The sequence below is a fragment of the Mandrillus leucophaeus genome, unplaced genomic scaffold (genome assembly GCF_000951045.1).
Source record: "Mandrillus leucophaeus isolate KB7577 unplaced genomic scaffold, Mleu.le_1.0 Scaffold1511, whole genome shotgun sequence".
NCBI lineage: Eukaryota > Metazoa > Chordata > Mammalia > Primates > Cercopithecidae > Mandrillus > Mandrillus leucophaeus.
Window position 1 is genome coordinate 68096 of NW_012101490.1, and position 16515 is coordinate 84610.

Genomic DNA, 16515 nt, shown 5'->3' on the forward strand with positions numbered 1-16515 from the left:
GTTCAACTTTACCTAAGGAAATGTTAAGGCTATTTTTACATTGAACTTCATTTTTTTTTCTTTTTTTGAGATGGAGTCTTGCTCTGTTGCCCAGGCTGGAGTGCAGTGGTGCTATCTCAGCTCACTGCAAGCTCCACCTCCTGGGTTCAAGTGATTCTCTTGCCTCAGCCTCCTGAGTAGGTGGAACTACAGGCGTGCACCACCATGCCCGGATAATTTTTGTATTTTTAGTACAGATGGGGTTTCACTATGTTGGCCAGGCTGGTCTCGAACTCCTGACCTCGTGATCTGCCTGCCTTGGCTTCCCAAAGTGCTGGGATTTCAGGCATGAGCCACCGCACCCAGACTGAACTTCAATTTTAATACCACTTGGGTCTTTATGTATTTTAACTAGTATGAATCTTATGTTTTTCTTACTTAAAAGCATCAGTAAAATGCATTTTAAGATTAGCTGCTTGTTCCTCATAAGGTTTTCATGCATGAAAGCTGGTCAACACAGAAGGAACATGAAACTCATTATTGGCACTAGTTCAGGTCTGTTACATTAACTGGCCTCATCACAAAGCACTCTATTGTTTGCTTACACATTAAAGCAAAGTAAATGAAGGTTAGATAAAGTTTTACCAATAAAGCAAAATATCTGGCCATTTCTAGTGTTTTCCTTTTACCTTTCTTTTGAATCTTAGAACAAACCTGCCAGATAGGTATTACTTTTCCTCCAAAAAACTGAAAAGAAGGGAGGTAATAACTTATCTAAGGTAATAAGTCAGCACATATGTATTCCCCAACCAACCCCCTTTCACTCACTCTCTCTTCCTTTTTTCCTTTATTCCCTCTTCCTGATTCACTTGTTAAATACCTACTATATGCTAAGCATTTTTATTGTTCCTAGGGTTTCAAAGATTTGGCATGTTCCTTCGTGCCCAAGTTGCTGGAAGATACCAATATTCAAATAGAAACCATAAGCTAGAATGTAGTATGATAACACAGATTCATGCACTGAATCCCTGCAACGAGGAGCAAATAGGTAACATTCTGAGGGTTGGGGTGGAAGAATTGGGGAAAACTGCATATAGGAGACTTAGCCATATAAGTAAAATAATAACAGTTTTTCAAGACAGGAAAAAAAAAGGCAAGGCAAGAAAGGATATTCATGACAAAGAGAATTCAGAAGCAAATTCACAGAGGCATAAATTAGGTTATATATTTAGAATAGCACCATTGCCCCCTATACATTATGGTTGGAGCACAGAAAAGAATGGAAAAAAATAGTCTAGGCAGAGTGCACAGAGGTAGTCAAGAAGATCATGATGATTGTGTATAACAAACAAATGAGTGATTTGTTTGTTTCTATACAACATCTTCACAAATGGAGTCATGCGGAGTAACTAAGCTCAAATTCAGCACATGCAAACATGTACACGCACAGGGATAGGTGAGTGCTTTTCTACTTTAATATGAATTTGAATATTAATTGGATCATTCTTTCTTTATATTGGATCGTTCTTCCACTCCCTATTATATCTGGTCCAAAATAATCCATTTATATTACAAGTTTTCCCCTTGTATGCATTTAAATTTAAAAATTGTCTCTAGACAAAGGGAGACAATTTAAGATTTTAAACCAATATGGCTAGAACTATGTCTGAGAATTGCCTACCATTATAGGATACTCTTTTATAGACTATAAAGTATTCCTAGATAAGAGCAATGGGTAGGGGTAGAAGTAGCACATTCTAAGCTCAGTTGGTCAAATACATGGCTAAGTGTTTTTAGATAAGTAAAGTTTCACAGCTCTTGGAAAGGACTGTGCACAATTACTGTACAGTTGACATTCAAACAATGTAAGAGTTGGAGGTGCTAGCCATCCATGCAGCTGAAAATCCAAATATAATTTTTGACTCTCTCCAAACTTAACTACTAATTGCCTACTGTTGACGAGAAGCCTTTCCAATACCATAAGTGGTCAATGAACACATATTTTGAATGTTGTATGTATTATATACAGTATATACAGTATTCTTACAGTAAAGTAAGCTAGAGAAAAAGAAAATATTAAGAAAATCATAAGGAAAATAAAATATATTTACTATTTATTAAGTGGAAGTAGATCATCATAAAGGTCTTCATCCTCATTATCTTCATGTTGATTAGGCTGAAGAGAAGAGGAAGAAGAGGTGTTGGTCTTGATGTCTCAGGGCAGGCAGAGGTGGAAGACAATCTGTGTGTAAATCACCTGCACAATTCAAACCCATGTTGTTCAAGGGTCAACTGCATTCTTGAAAATTGCTAAAAAAGTACATTGTAAGTGTCACCACAAAAAATAGTAAGTGTGTGATGTCATGCATATGTTAAATCAGCTCAATTTAGCCATTCCACAATGTATACATTTTTGAAAACATAATGTACACAATATATATAATTTTGTCAATTAAAATGAATAACTACTTTAATATAAATAACTGTACACAATCTCACAGACAATCTGAGGCTCTACCATGGTGGACTGAAATTGAAAATCTCCTGCCTTATTATCAATCTCTTCTATTAGAAGGAGAAGGAGAAAAAATGTCTGTTCTTATTTTTATGTCTGATATTTTACTTTTTTTTCTGTCCTTTTCCATTCTCTTAGGGAGATGAGAATATTGGCAATATGTTAAACAAAAGTCTTTTCCTAAATAAAAATTATTATTTCTCTAATGCAAGCCATTGTAATCAGAATTGTAGGTGCCACTAATGAGCCTGAATATGTTGCTCTTCTCCAGAGCACAATCATTAAAAGTAATTAAGTTGGTCTTGGGGAAGAGTAGGGTAAAATGGGAAACAGAGCTTTACATTTCTTCTCATATTACTTTATTTTCAAATAAATAAAGTCGCCTGGGCGACAAGAGTGAAATTCTGTCTCAAATAATAAATAAGTAAGTAAGTAAATAAACAAACAAACTGAAAAAAAAAAACCCACATATGGGAATACTTTCTTTACTGGCAGAATCTTGCTAGATATATACTAAATAATATTCTCTTTAAAAGGCTCCAGAAATAAGACATAAAATGGGAGAAATAACTTCCAATAAATTGCTGTGCTAGTAAGAAAGTTAAAAAAAACCTACAAAATATCCAGAGACCAAAAATAAGATCAAAGCACATACAAGATGATGAAATATATTCAAATATACCCATACTTCCCTAAATATGAATGGACTACACTCTACAGTGGTATTGTTGGAGAAAAAAAGCAAATCCATCTACAGGAGATTTACAAAGACACTTGAAAAACGCATGAATTTGAAATGTTGACAGTGACAGCACAGAAGGTTCAAGAAAATATTAAATAAAAGAATTGAAAGCTATGATAGCAACAGTTATAACAAGTAGCCTTCAACATCACTTTTTACTGCTTCTGCCACTCTATAAGTCACCAAGTCCTATGTTAAATGTCTCTTAAATGTTTCTTGTTTGGGATGATTAAAACCTTTTGGAAATAGTGGCGATTATTGTGCATTATAAATGTAATCAATGACACTGAATTGTACCCTTAATAAGGCAAGTTTTCTGTTGTATATATTTTACCAGAATAAATTTTTTTACAAAAAAAAAAAAAGTCTTAATTTAACCCTCTCTCTTAATCCAGGAAAATTCTCTGTTAGTGAAGGCTCCTTCCATGAACAACTTATTACTTCCTAACTGGTCTTCTTGCTCTCCCTGTTTTGTCCTTCAACCTCTTATCAGCAAGGAAGCCAGAGTCATCCTTACACCATTATCCTGCCTAGTAAGGGTCCCCGACCACCATCAGTAGTTTTACTCTGTCAGTAGGTTAAACTCCAAACTCATTAATACGGCTTCATTATCAGCCTCTTCATTTTCCACACCCTGCAAATCTCTGCACACTCATCCTTTAGTGTATCCTGCTTGACATCTTGCCTTGAACTGTGTTCAACTCCTCAAACACATGCTTTCTTTAAAATCAAGGTCTTTGTCAGGCTCTTCCTTCTATTTAGAAAACCCTTTCCCTTTCCCATCTTCCATCTTCAAGCCAATCTTTCCCATTTCTCTAGCTAATCCTTGCCAAGTCTTCAAATTTTAGCATAGGCATCCCTTCCTGCAGAAGCCTTTTCTGGTTCACTAAATATAGTTCAGGTGCATATTTACCTAATAATTGCACTCACTGCACATTATTAAAATCACCTGCCTGTAAGTCTGCATATGTCATTATATTATAAGCAGTAAGGTCAAGAAATATGTCTGTTGTATCAAACATTTAACATCTGGGTCTACAACTATGTTAAATAATTGTCAACTTACAATGAAAATGTTATTTATTGTTTTGTAAACACCAATACTGTATCATCTCCTGGATGATAATAGTAATTGTGTCTATTACTAGATAGTACTAAATAGATACAGTGTCACAACTCTGGAATAGTCTACATTTGAGGTTAAAGTTTTTTGTTGTTGTTTGTTTGTTTGAGACAGAGTCTCGCTCTGTTGCCCGGGCTGGAGTGCAATGTCACAGTCTCGGTTCACTGCAACCTCCGCCTGCCAGGTTCAAGCGATTCTCATGCCTCAACCTTCTGAGTAGCTGGGATTACAGGTGCCTGCAACCACACCCAGCTAATTTTTGTATTTTTAGTAGGGACAGGGTTTCACCATGTTGGTCAGGCTGGTCTCAAACTCCTGAACTCAGGTGATCCACTGGCCTCAGCCTCCCAAAGTGCTGGGATTACAGGCATTTAAAGTCTTTCCTGGCATTGATCAATAGGTAGAAAGAGGATAAATTCTGAATTGTTTCCCCTTAACATGACAATTTGTTTGGTGTACATTTATTTTGAAATGCTACCAAAAATTTTCTTTAAACTCATTCTACATGAGATGTTAGTTAAAAACAAACACTAAATTCATGTTAAACTTGCCTTTATTTTTTATTATTTCATAGTTATCTAACATAGAATAAAAAGGGTTAAATAAGAGGGGATCAGAGCAACAGAAATCCTCATAATCTGGAAGCTAAATTTCCCATGAGAAGTTGAAAAGCTTTTAAGGAGAGAAGAACAACACATAAGGATATCAGAGTCAGAGACAACATTAAAAAAAAAAAAATCAGAGTCAGAGACAACGTTAAAAAAATTGGGGCCAGGTGCTGTGGCTCATGCCTGTAATCCTGGCAAGGCGGGTGGATCACGAGGTCAGGAGATTGAGACCATCCTGGCTAACACGGTGAAATCCTGTCTCTACTAAAAATACAAAAAAATTAGCCGGGTGTGGTGGCAGGCGCCTGTAGGCCCAGCTTCAGGAGGCTGAGGCAGGAGAATGGCGTGAACCCGGGAGACGGAGCCTGCAGTGAGCTGAGATCGTGCCACTGTACTCCAGTCTGGGCGAGAGATCGAGACTCTATCTCAAAAAACAAATAAATAAATAAAATAAAAAATTGGTCTGACATTCCAAACACACGAGAAATTAGAGAAAATTAAAAATTAATGCAACAAAACACATTCTGCTACAGTCCAACCTCCCTAGCAACAATTTGCATCCATATGAATTTTATATTGCATACTTTGACTGTGAAATTTAATTAAAAATAATTATAAACGCAGCTCCGTGACGCTACTCGGGATTTCACAGTTTGAATCTTTACTTTTGAAACATTTTATTTTCATAAAATATCATGCATCACTAATGGTCTTGTCAGAATTTGCCTTCAGAAGAAATGACAACTCATCGAGTTCAAATATATCCAAGTAAATTTAGATGGAATGACCTAGGAACCTTGACTCAGGGTTCAGTCAATATATAAAGTGAATAAACTGAAAACTGTCCCTGTAGTTCCAAATTTGGCCTTGATGTTCATTCATTTCAGATGGAAGCTCTCAAGGGAACACAGCAAGCGAGCTGTCTTCAGCGCTACTGAAATGTTAATTCTGCAAGAAAATAACTGGATAAATAACAACAACAAAATGAATGAATGAATGAATGAATGAATGAATGCCAGATACTATAGTAAAAAGTATTTTAGGGATAGAGAAGGACTAACATAAAGATAGAGTCATTTATCCTATTAAGTTTTGATTCCTATTTTTTCTCTTTTCTCTGTCTTCTTTTGACCCCAAAGTAAGCTTGCATGCAAAAATGTCAATGAATAAAATGGATGCCTACACTAAAAATGTGATCTAGTTTGTTTCCTAGGCATTATTTCGAAAAAATTGCAGTCCATAGTTTTTATTTGACATTATCTTAGATTTTCTATGAAAAGGGGGAAAAGCCTGATTCTGATTCCTCCACTTGCCACCCAGAAGCACTCAGTAATTTTGTGGAAATGTAATTGATTTATTTTTGTTTACTTGATAAACTCAACACTTTAGCTGGCAGGACGTCAGACTGAAATGCAATTTTACAGTCTCTTCGAAGGATGCAGTTAGTCAAACATCATGTAGCTAAAGTATCCATCTGGCTCCTGAATGTCTTCAGGACATGGAAGTAAGTGCCCTGGTTACAGGTTTCTCCAAATGAGGATTAGGAATATTTCCTTTTCTCTTCATCCATGTTGAAAGTTTTTTTTGCATTGTTTTGTTTTTGTTTGTTTTTAATTTTTCCTAGCATTATATACTGAACTCCAGAAGATGAGGATGCGGATGGTTGAGATATGCTTTTGGAACTTGGGATTAATAAAGACAGATGCTAAATTCCTGAAAGCATTAAAACAGTAAGACCTGACACTGCATGTTAAATCATTGTAAGCAAGATCCTAACAGCATTTGTGATTCGTAAAATAAAAATTAAAAAATAATAGTGTTCTGGGTTCCCTGGATATTTTACATCACAGAGGAGGAAATTAACAACAAACAGCTGAAGCATTTGTCTCTCCATATTGTAGCTGCTGGTAATCTTCAGCGCTGCAGATCATGCCAAATAAGGTGGAAAATCTGTGTGCTTTCTGAGTACTCTTTAAATTATCAAATATTATTTTAATGTTGTCACTAAACATGTATACAAATAATTCATAAGGTGGCTGTTTTATGATTAAATTGTTTTATCAGTATTATGACTTTAGAATTATACTGAATATATATGTTTATATATATACATATATGTATAAAAGTATATTTAGTAGAAAATCTTCACTTTAGATTTTTCTAATCTCTTAGTTTGGGCATATTATATGCCATCTGAATATTTAAACATAATGTTTATTTTTTGTTTATGTGTCACTTTATTTTGTATTTACATCTTAGCAACATTTCTTTCAATACTTCCCAAAGTAAGTGATATTTTCTGAATATCAGTGAACATGGATGTCAGTGAAAAGACTAGAGGCCTGGAGTTTTAGTTTGGGGACTGCCACCAGTTATAGGTGTGGCCTTGGTTTGTCACTTAAATTTTCTGGGTGAACAACATTTCTTCATCTGAAAAATTGAGTGTTAATTAAATTAAGTGATTCAAGGTCTTCAAAGCATCTCTGTCTGAATGAAAATGCATGTGTACACTTAGAAACAAGTGTGAAACTTTTGTGTAAGAATAGCAAATAAGAGCAGTGACAAATAAGTGAACTAGATGAAATAAACTGACAAAAGTAACAATATAAGTATATTTTCACAGTGTCACCTTTGATTTTATGATGACTCTGAGAGAGCTCAGAGTGGGATTCTATTTTCCAGTAAGCAAGAATGAGGTTCACTAAAAATATATGACTTTCTCAAAATTACCGAAAAGATTACTCCATAAAACAAAGTGAATACTATCTTTTGACTTCCAGACAAGGTCTATGCACAACTCTTAATTGTAGGTCTACATATGGTAGGCGACTCTTACTACAACCATTGTTTATGACAATATAATAATAAGCTAATATAATTGTGCATAATTTGTGCATAAATTCATGAGAGAATGATTTAGATTATCATTGACAGAACACTGGCTGATTTTATTGATGTCTGCATTGACCTGGAGCGAAGAGGTATTTGGTCTGCTTTGGTTTTAGATCCCCATTTAAACTTTGAAAAGGGGGGCATAAAGCTTTCTCTGGTTAATTCTGAAAGTCTTCTATGACAGTTTACTTACAAAGAACAGTTAAGAAGTGAATTTAATAATGAGGTGCAGAAAATATGGTAAAGCATCTGGATCTCTGCCTCCTTGAATCTAGGTAATGATTTGGAAAACTGAGATTTTTAAAAAAATTATGCCATCAAATATCATTAAACACCAGAGGCATGTGTTGTTGAACTAGGTCTTATACCCACCACACTGGACCATATGTTTTCACATAAATACCTGCTTAACTACATTACGATAATATTTGTACACATTTTAATCACATTCAAATTACATAAAAACACAATAAGATGCACTGGGTGAAGTAAAGCAGCAACGATTACAAGTGTTTGCATGTTAATGTCCTCTTGTGTTTGACATAATATTCAATTTAAGGTTGGAAGTAGATGGGAATGGGGACATTTCATTTCAAGTGATATTTTTTCTCCTTTTTCTGTAAACATGACAGAGTACTTTAGCTAAATTTGAAGGAGGGCTTTTCCAAATACCGGAAGCAGCCTGAGACATGTTTCACCATTGGTTGCAGAAAAAATTGGGTAGTGTCAATGATGAGAGGGTTATCAAAGATGCAGAAGAGGAAATGGGTTAATTGCTATAGGATCACAACCCTCAAAACTGAAGTTGAACTTTTCAGAATGCTTTACAGTGAGAGGGCACTGGTGTAGGCCTGGCAGCCGTCTTTGTGAAGGTAAAGCAGAGAAATAGACAAGGAAGCAGGGTAAGGAGTGTCTTACCATTCATTCAATAATTTTACTTAAAATCTCTCCATGTCAGTCAGGCACTGTACATTTGCTCTCACCTATGTCTGCCATCCCCATGTTCAGAGCCTTTTAACCCCTTGTCAAACCTTTCCAGAAAGTGACACTCCCGTACTTGCTTGCACTGAGCTGGGAAGTAAAGTGTAGTATCTGGTAGCTACTTAAAAAGATCTTCAGTCAACCCTGTTTTTAGCTCCATTTCACACTCCTCCCATCTAAGGAAGCTGATTCTCCACTTTCTGAGTCGCCTTGGGGTTTATCAGTAAATAGAACTATATCTTTCTGGCAACCTGAATATAGAGTTATGTTTCACCTTCTCTGGCCTACTGAGTCATTTACCACCACACCAGATTATACAATTTTGTCAATGTGGGTTTTCTGCCTGTTGTTTCCTTTTCTACACTCTTTGTGCTTATAGTTTATGCCTTTAAAAAAATTCCATTACATACATTTTAGTGGTGTTTTGGGAAGATGGGGAGCTAAATGTATTTAAGTGGAACTTCTCCCCACTCTCTCTTTAATCCTCTCCAATCAGACCTTCATCCCCACAAATCCACCGAAATACCTTTGTCGAGGTTATATACGTCTTACTTGCCATTTCAGGGCATTTGATGCTGTCGGTTAACTCCTTCTTGAAATACTTTCTTTCTTTGACCCCTTAGACACACACACTGTACAGGTGTTCATCTGATTAGTTGTGTCTTCTTGGTCTCCTTCACCGTGTCCTTCCTCTCAAGAAAGTCAGGGTACTTATGGGCTCAATTCTAGAACATCTTCTCTTCCAATTCTAAACGTATTTCCTGGTTGAAAAAATCCGGTCCTCTAATGCCGAATGCCACCTCTGTTGATGATTCCCTTATTTATTCGTCTAGCTCTGACATCTGTCCTGGGCTCCTGATTGTTTTCTCTAACTGCCTACTTAACATGATTCTCCAGATGTCTAATAAACATTCAAATTGTATGTTTCCAAAAAAGAACTCTTCATCCCCCATACTTCAACCTCCAATCTTCCTTATCTCGGTACATAGCATCGACACTCACTCAACATTTACACATCCATGTTATCAGCAGTCTCCTTCCTCCCTACCTTCAATATATAATTCAGATGGAATCACGTTTCCACCATGGAACCAGCCACTGTCATGCACTCCTGCAAATATTGTCATCTTTTCTTCTTAGTTCTCCCTTTTTTTCTCTACAGTTAGTTCTCAACGGACAGAGATGTTTTAAAAACTTAAATTAGTCACTTTATCCATTCATGCTCAGATTACCCCAGTAGTGCTGAATCTCTCTGATCTGCTCTCTCTTGGCTTCTCAGTTCATCCCCATCCTTAACCTCACTCACTCCAGTCTGGCCACACAGGCCATCTTGCTTTCCCTCCATTGAGCCACGCTTGTTCCAATATTGGGACTTTTTGTAATCACTGTTTATCTCTGACCAGAAGGTACTCTCTGCTGCTTATGAACTACTCACTCCCTCATAACACGTAGACATTTTCTCTCAATTGGTACTTCTTCAAGGAGCTTCCCTATGATCAAATCTACCTCGTTTACAGTCCCTTCATTTTTCTCCCTGCCACTTATCTCCTGATATTCAACATATTTACTTGTTTATTTTCTATTTCTATTTCTATTTCTTGAATGTAAGCTCCATGAAGGGTGAAGAATTTTTCTGTGGTCCTTACCTCTTCATCCCCAGTACTTAGAACACATGCCTGGCAGGGAGTAGACATTTGTTGAATATAAGGGTGAGAGAAGAAAAAATGGAAGAGAGGAAAGCATGAGGAAGACCTGTATGCTCCAATCCACTCTCTCTAACCTTCAGTTAGGAGGGTATGTGGATGGCTGAAATATAAGCGAAGGTTACATGGGTTGACAGGAGCAATGGTGGGATATGGTCTTTATAAACTCGGTATACTCTTTCATAAAATGATATAGAAGAGAACTCCATTGATGTGTGGCTTTCATAGCCTGCCTTCAGTTCTTGCTTGACATAGATGTATCAGCAGGCCTAGCACAGTGCCAGCCACTTCAGGGAAAAGTGACCCTCAGCTGGAGTTAAGGGTGGACTCCCAGATCAATGGCTTGGGCGAAGGACTTAGCAGGTGCTCACATTTATTAACGAAGAAAGCTTCTTGGAGCTTGAGCCAGTTCTCTGCAACATCACTGACTAAGACAAAGATCTCACTCATAAGTAGAATCTGAAAAAGTTGATCTCATAGAAGTAGAGAGTAGGGTGGTGGTTACCAATGGCTAGGGTGGTTGGGGGGCGGGGGAGTTGAGGAAATGTTGGTAAAAGGATGTATAATTACAGTTAGGAGAAATGAATTCAAGAGCTCTATTCTACATCATGGTGACTATAACAAATGATGATATGTAGAATTCTTGAAAAATGCTAAGAGAGTGGATATTAAGTGTTCTCATCACAAAAATGACAACTATGTGTGGTAATCAATGTGTTATTTAGCTAGATTTTACCATTTCACAATGAACATACACTTCAAATATGTTGTACATGATAAATATGTATAACTTTATATGTTAATTTAAATATACATTAAAAGTAAAACTTCACCAGGCAGAGACTGCAAACACAAACCAGAAGTGACAAAACACCCAGGGTAGAAAAGGGCATTGCCGGCCGGGCGCGGTGGCTCAAGCCTGTAATCCCAGCACTTTGGGAGGCAAAGGCGAGCAGATCACGAGGTCAGGAAATCGAGACCATCCTGGCTAACCCAGTGAAACCCCGTCTCTACTAAAAAATACAAAAAACTAGCCGGGCAAGGTGGCAGGCGCCTGTAGTCCCAGCTACTGGGGAGGCTGAGGCAGGAGAATGGCGTGAACCCGGGAGGCAGAGCTTGCAGTGAGGCGAGATCGCGTCACCGCACTCCAGCCTGGGTGACAGAGCGAGACTCCCTCTCCAAAAAAAAAAAAGAAAAGAAAAGAAAAGAAAAGGGCATTGCCCTAGAGTTGATCAGATACAGCCATAACTCACACTGGGGGCAACTGAAGCCCGATGTCCACGTTCCCCAACAGGGACACACATCAGTCTCCCCAGTCAATGTACCCAGTCATCTTAGGAAGAAACGCTTCTGGAGGGGAATCGTATCTTTGAGACAAGACATTTTTCTGACTCAGAGACTGAGGCTTTCCTAAAAGCGTGGTTTTAAATATTTGACTGAACTGAGATGAACTGATTTAAATATTATTTTTTTCCCAATCAGCATATAAAGGTTGATGAAGGGGACATGAAAAGTTATTTTAATAATCTTACATCGTTTTTTTCATCCTTTTAAATGTTAGCATTAGTTGTCTTATGGAATCCCGCTACATAGTTCTATATTTCATGTGACTTGTACTGCTGAATCAGATCAGACACATAGAAAGGACAGGGCCAGGCCACATGCCTAGAAAGAGGCTAACAGTGTTATTATACAATGAGAAAACCTACTAAACAACAAGCTCATAGCTATCTGGACAGGGAGAACTATTCAAAAGGGCTTATCTAAAGCAGGTCTTGACAAACAGAAAGTGCTAAATAAATAAACTCAACAAGGAAACAAAACAGTGGGTAGCAGTATAAACAACTCAGGTGTCTGCTTCAGAGAGCAACACACACAATGTTGAACCTGCAATAGCAATGTGGGCTGAAATCTTTATCATAACACTTGAATTGATGGAGGAGTCCTCCATTGCAGATATTTTGTGATCCAAAAGAGAATAGGAAGTGAATTCAGAAGGAATGTTTGAGTGAAGTGTCACTTGTCATGATTCAGCTCTGATAGCAGATTAAACAACCACGAGAAAAGCAGTGGGAAGAAACAAAGGGAGAGAGTAACGACATCCCCTTGAAGGTTTTGTTCAGAAAAGTTAATGTTTGGAACTGTCCCATGTGTGCAGTCTGTCGACCCCGGCTTAGCTGCATAGGAACAGGTTTTGGGCTGGCACATTCCCTTTTCAATAGATAAACAGTCCTCACAGCCTGTTCTGGGCTTGTCACCTTGAATAGGAACAGCCTTCCACGTTTCAGACTCAGTGTGCTCTCCTTTGTTCTGCTTAAGTGCATGCTTCGGTGGCCCTCGTGCATGCCCCTAGCTTTCTGTATTTCAGACTCACTCCCCGCCCCCACCAGGGTAAGGCTTCAAGGTCCTTTCACTACAGCAGGAGGTGGGCTATGTGCAGTTACATCATACCTTCATGTTGGCTGGGGAATAGATCCCTGGCCGTGGTGGCCTGAAGTATATTGCAAGGAGCTGGATCATGTGCACTCTCTCTCTTGCTATAAATGCTGCATCACTATCGCCTAGTGTGCACATTGTCTGTTCCCAACAACTTCTAATTATGCACTCATCTCTCCTCTGGATGGCACTCATCAACCTTTTAACATTGGCCCCACAGCCAGAGCAACAAGCAGTGAACTAGTTAATTTTGTTCTTAGCACATGTACATTTTGTAATACCAGTGATCATTTTGATTGACTTAAGTAAGTAGGATCATACTTTACACACATGTGAAACGATGAATGTCGTATTTCTCTGGCATACAAAATACTAATTCTGAATCCTATGCAGACTTCTCTCTAGCTGAACTCATTTTATACAAGTAAAAGAACTTGATTGGGTCACCACAGACCTGATTACCTTATTTGTTGTAAGAATGAAACTGTTTATGGAATTTGGCAAAGCAATATTTAGAAAAGCAACGATTTATTTGGATTTGAGAATAACACAGTAGCATGATCGTAAAATCTCATGAATTATTCTTCTACTCACTAACAATTTTATGATGTTTAGGAAGAAAAAAAGTTTCTTATGATTTTAAAATAAAAGAAATAAAGATCTCATCAGAAATGTTGGGCAGGATCCAATTTTGTGGAATAAAGCTGGGGAACAAAATGGACCTCTGTGAATTAGAGAATATTGTCTCTAGCCTCAGGGATGAAAAACAACAGTAGAAAATTGCACCGCTATGTGTAAATGCTTGATGATTCCTTGCAGCACTGACTCATGATTCTCAAGATTTCAACTAAGTCTTCTCATTTGAAAGGACAGGAGAAAAGGAATATTTTCTAGGCCTCTTCCAGGTTTTGGTACAGCTAGTAGATGGAAATCTTTCTAGTGTTCCTCAAGGCTACAAACAGCTTCATAGGAAGAGAACATCGTTAGTGCTAACTAATCAGGACCTACAATGAATGCATTTGGTAACCAAAGTCAAGAAAGGTTTACTCAACCGACTTGAAGAATGGGTCCTCTAGTAGAGATATAAAGAAACTGCCACATCTTTTTCTTCCCTCGAGATATAACTCTGGAAAGCACCTCCCTCACCTTTACTTGAAGTGTCTCATTACTTGCACAATTTCTGCCAATGTTAGTGAGAGAGAGATTTCCATGCATCTTGGTTAGGATGAGACTTCTACATAGAAAGACAATAATTAGAAATCTGAGCAACAATTACTTTAGAGATCAAAGCAATTTCTTTAATTGCTTTATGACCCAGGATGCCAACTGAATGGAACTAATACCTCCTCTATCAGGGAACAGGACAATTTCCAGATAGTTATATAAAATGTGCTGTTGTAAATAGTGCTGCAATAAACATACATGTGCATGTGTCTTTATAGTAGAATGATTTATAATCCTTTGGGTATCCCATCAATGATAGACTGGATAAAGAAAATGTGGTACATTTATACCATGGAATACTCTGCAGTCATAAAAAAGAAAGAGTTCATGTCCTTTGCAGTGACATGAATGAAGCTGGAAACCATCATCCTCAGCAAACACAGGAACAGAAAACCAAACACCACGTGTTCTCACTCATAAGTGGGAGTTGAACAATGAGAACACATGGACACCGGGAAGGAACACCACACACCAGGGCCTGTCCGGCTAGGCTTCTAGGTTTTTCATTATCTAAGTGCAACCTGCTTTACTGGACCTATTTCTCACACTGTTGTTCTTACCCGTTATACTTTCTGTTCATATTATGGATACCTGCAATTCTAAGAATAGTGCATGGTCTTTTATTTCTCTGGATATTTGCACATGCTATGCCTTATACATGAATATCTTTCAGCCTCGCCTATGAGAATTCAGTCTTCACTTCAGAATTTCTTCAGAAATTTCCTTGCAGTTTCTCTAACCATGATGTTTTCAGGAAACACACTGGAAAATATTTGGCAAGCTTGATGCCATTCTGTCTTCTCATATTGAAAGCAGACATGACTAATCCATCACTACAGTCTTCACAAGTTGCATGTTCACAACACATTTAAGCACCCATTACCAAATATTAGCATCAGCATATAAACTAAGCTCTGTAAACCTAGCTGGGCATATTAGTCAGTTTTCACACTGCTGATAAAGAGATACCCGAGACTGGGCAATTTACAAAAGAAGGAGGTGTAATTGGACTTACAGTTGACACTTGGCTAGGGAAGCCTCACAACCATGGCAGAAGGCAAGGACAAGCAAGTCAGGTCTTATGTGGATAGCAGCAGGTAAACAGAGAGCTGGTGCAGGAAAACTCCCCCTTACCATCAGATCTCATGAGACTTACTCACTATCATGAGAACAGCACAGGAAAGACCTACCCCTGTGATTCAATTACATGCCACCAGGTCCCTCCCACAACACATGGGAATTCAAGGTAAGATTTGGGTGGGGACAGAGCCAAACCGTATAATTCCAACCCTAGTCCCTCGCAAATCTCATGTCCTCCACATTTCAAAGCCAATCATGCCTTCCCAACAGTCCTGCAAAGTCTTAACTCATTTCAGCATTACTAAAAAGCCCATAGTCCAAAGTCTCATCTGATTTTTTTTTCTTTTCTTTCTTTCTTTCTTTCTTTCTTTCTTTATTATTATTATACTTTAAGTTCTAGGGTACATGTGCATAACGTGCAGGTTTGTTACTGTCTCTTATACACATCTAGATGTGTATAAGAGACAGCTGTAGATGTGTGGTATTATTTCTGAGGACTCTGTTCTGTTCCATTGGTCTCTATCTCTGTTTTGGTACCAGTACCATGCTGTTTTGGTTACTGTAGCCTTGTAGTATAGTTTGAAGTCAGGTAGTGTGATGCCTCCAGCTTTGTTCTTTTGACTTAGGATTGTCTTGGAGATGCGGGCTCTTTTTTGGTTCCATATGTCTCATCTGATATAAGGGAATTCCCTTCTGCCTATGAGCCTGTAAAATCAAAAGCAAGTTAGTTACTTCCTAGATACAATGCGGGTATAAGCATTGGATAAATACAGCCATTCCAAATGGGAGACATTGGCCAAAACAAAGGGGCTACAGGCCCCATGCAAATCTGAAATCCAGCAAGGCAGTCAAATCTTCAAGCTCTGAAATGATTTCCTTTGACTCCATGTCTCACATCCAGGTCACACTGATGCAAGATGTGGGTTCCCATGGTCTTGGGCAGCTCCACACCTGAGGCTTTGGTGGGTACAGCCTCCCTCTTGGCTGTTTTCATGGGCTGGCATTGAGTATCTGTGACTTTTCCAGGTGGATGGTAAAAGCTGTCAGTGGATCTACCATTCCGGGGTCTGGAGGATGGTGTCCCTCTTCTCATAGCATCACTAGATGTGCCCCAGTAGGGACTCAGTGTGAGGGTTCTGACCCCATATTTCCCTTTCACACTGCCCTAGCAGAGGTTCTCCATGAGCCCCCCACCCCCACCCTGGTTGCAGCAAACTTTGCCTGGGCATCTA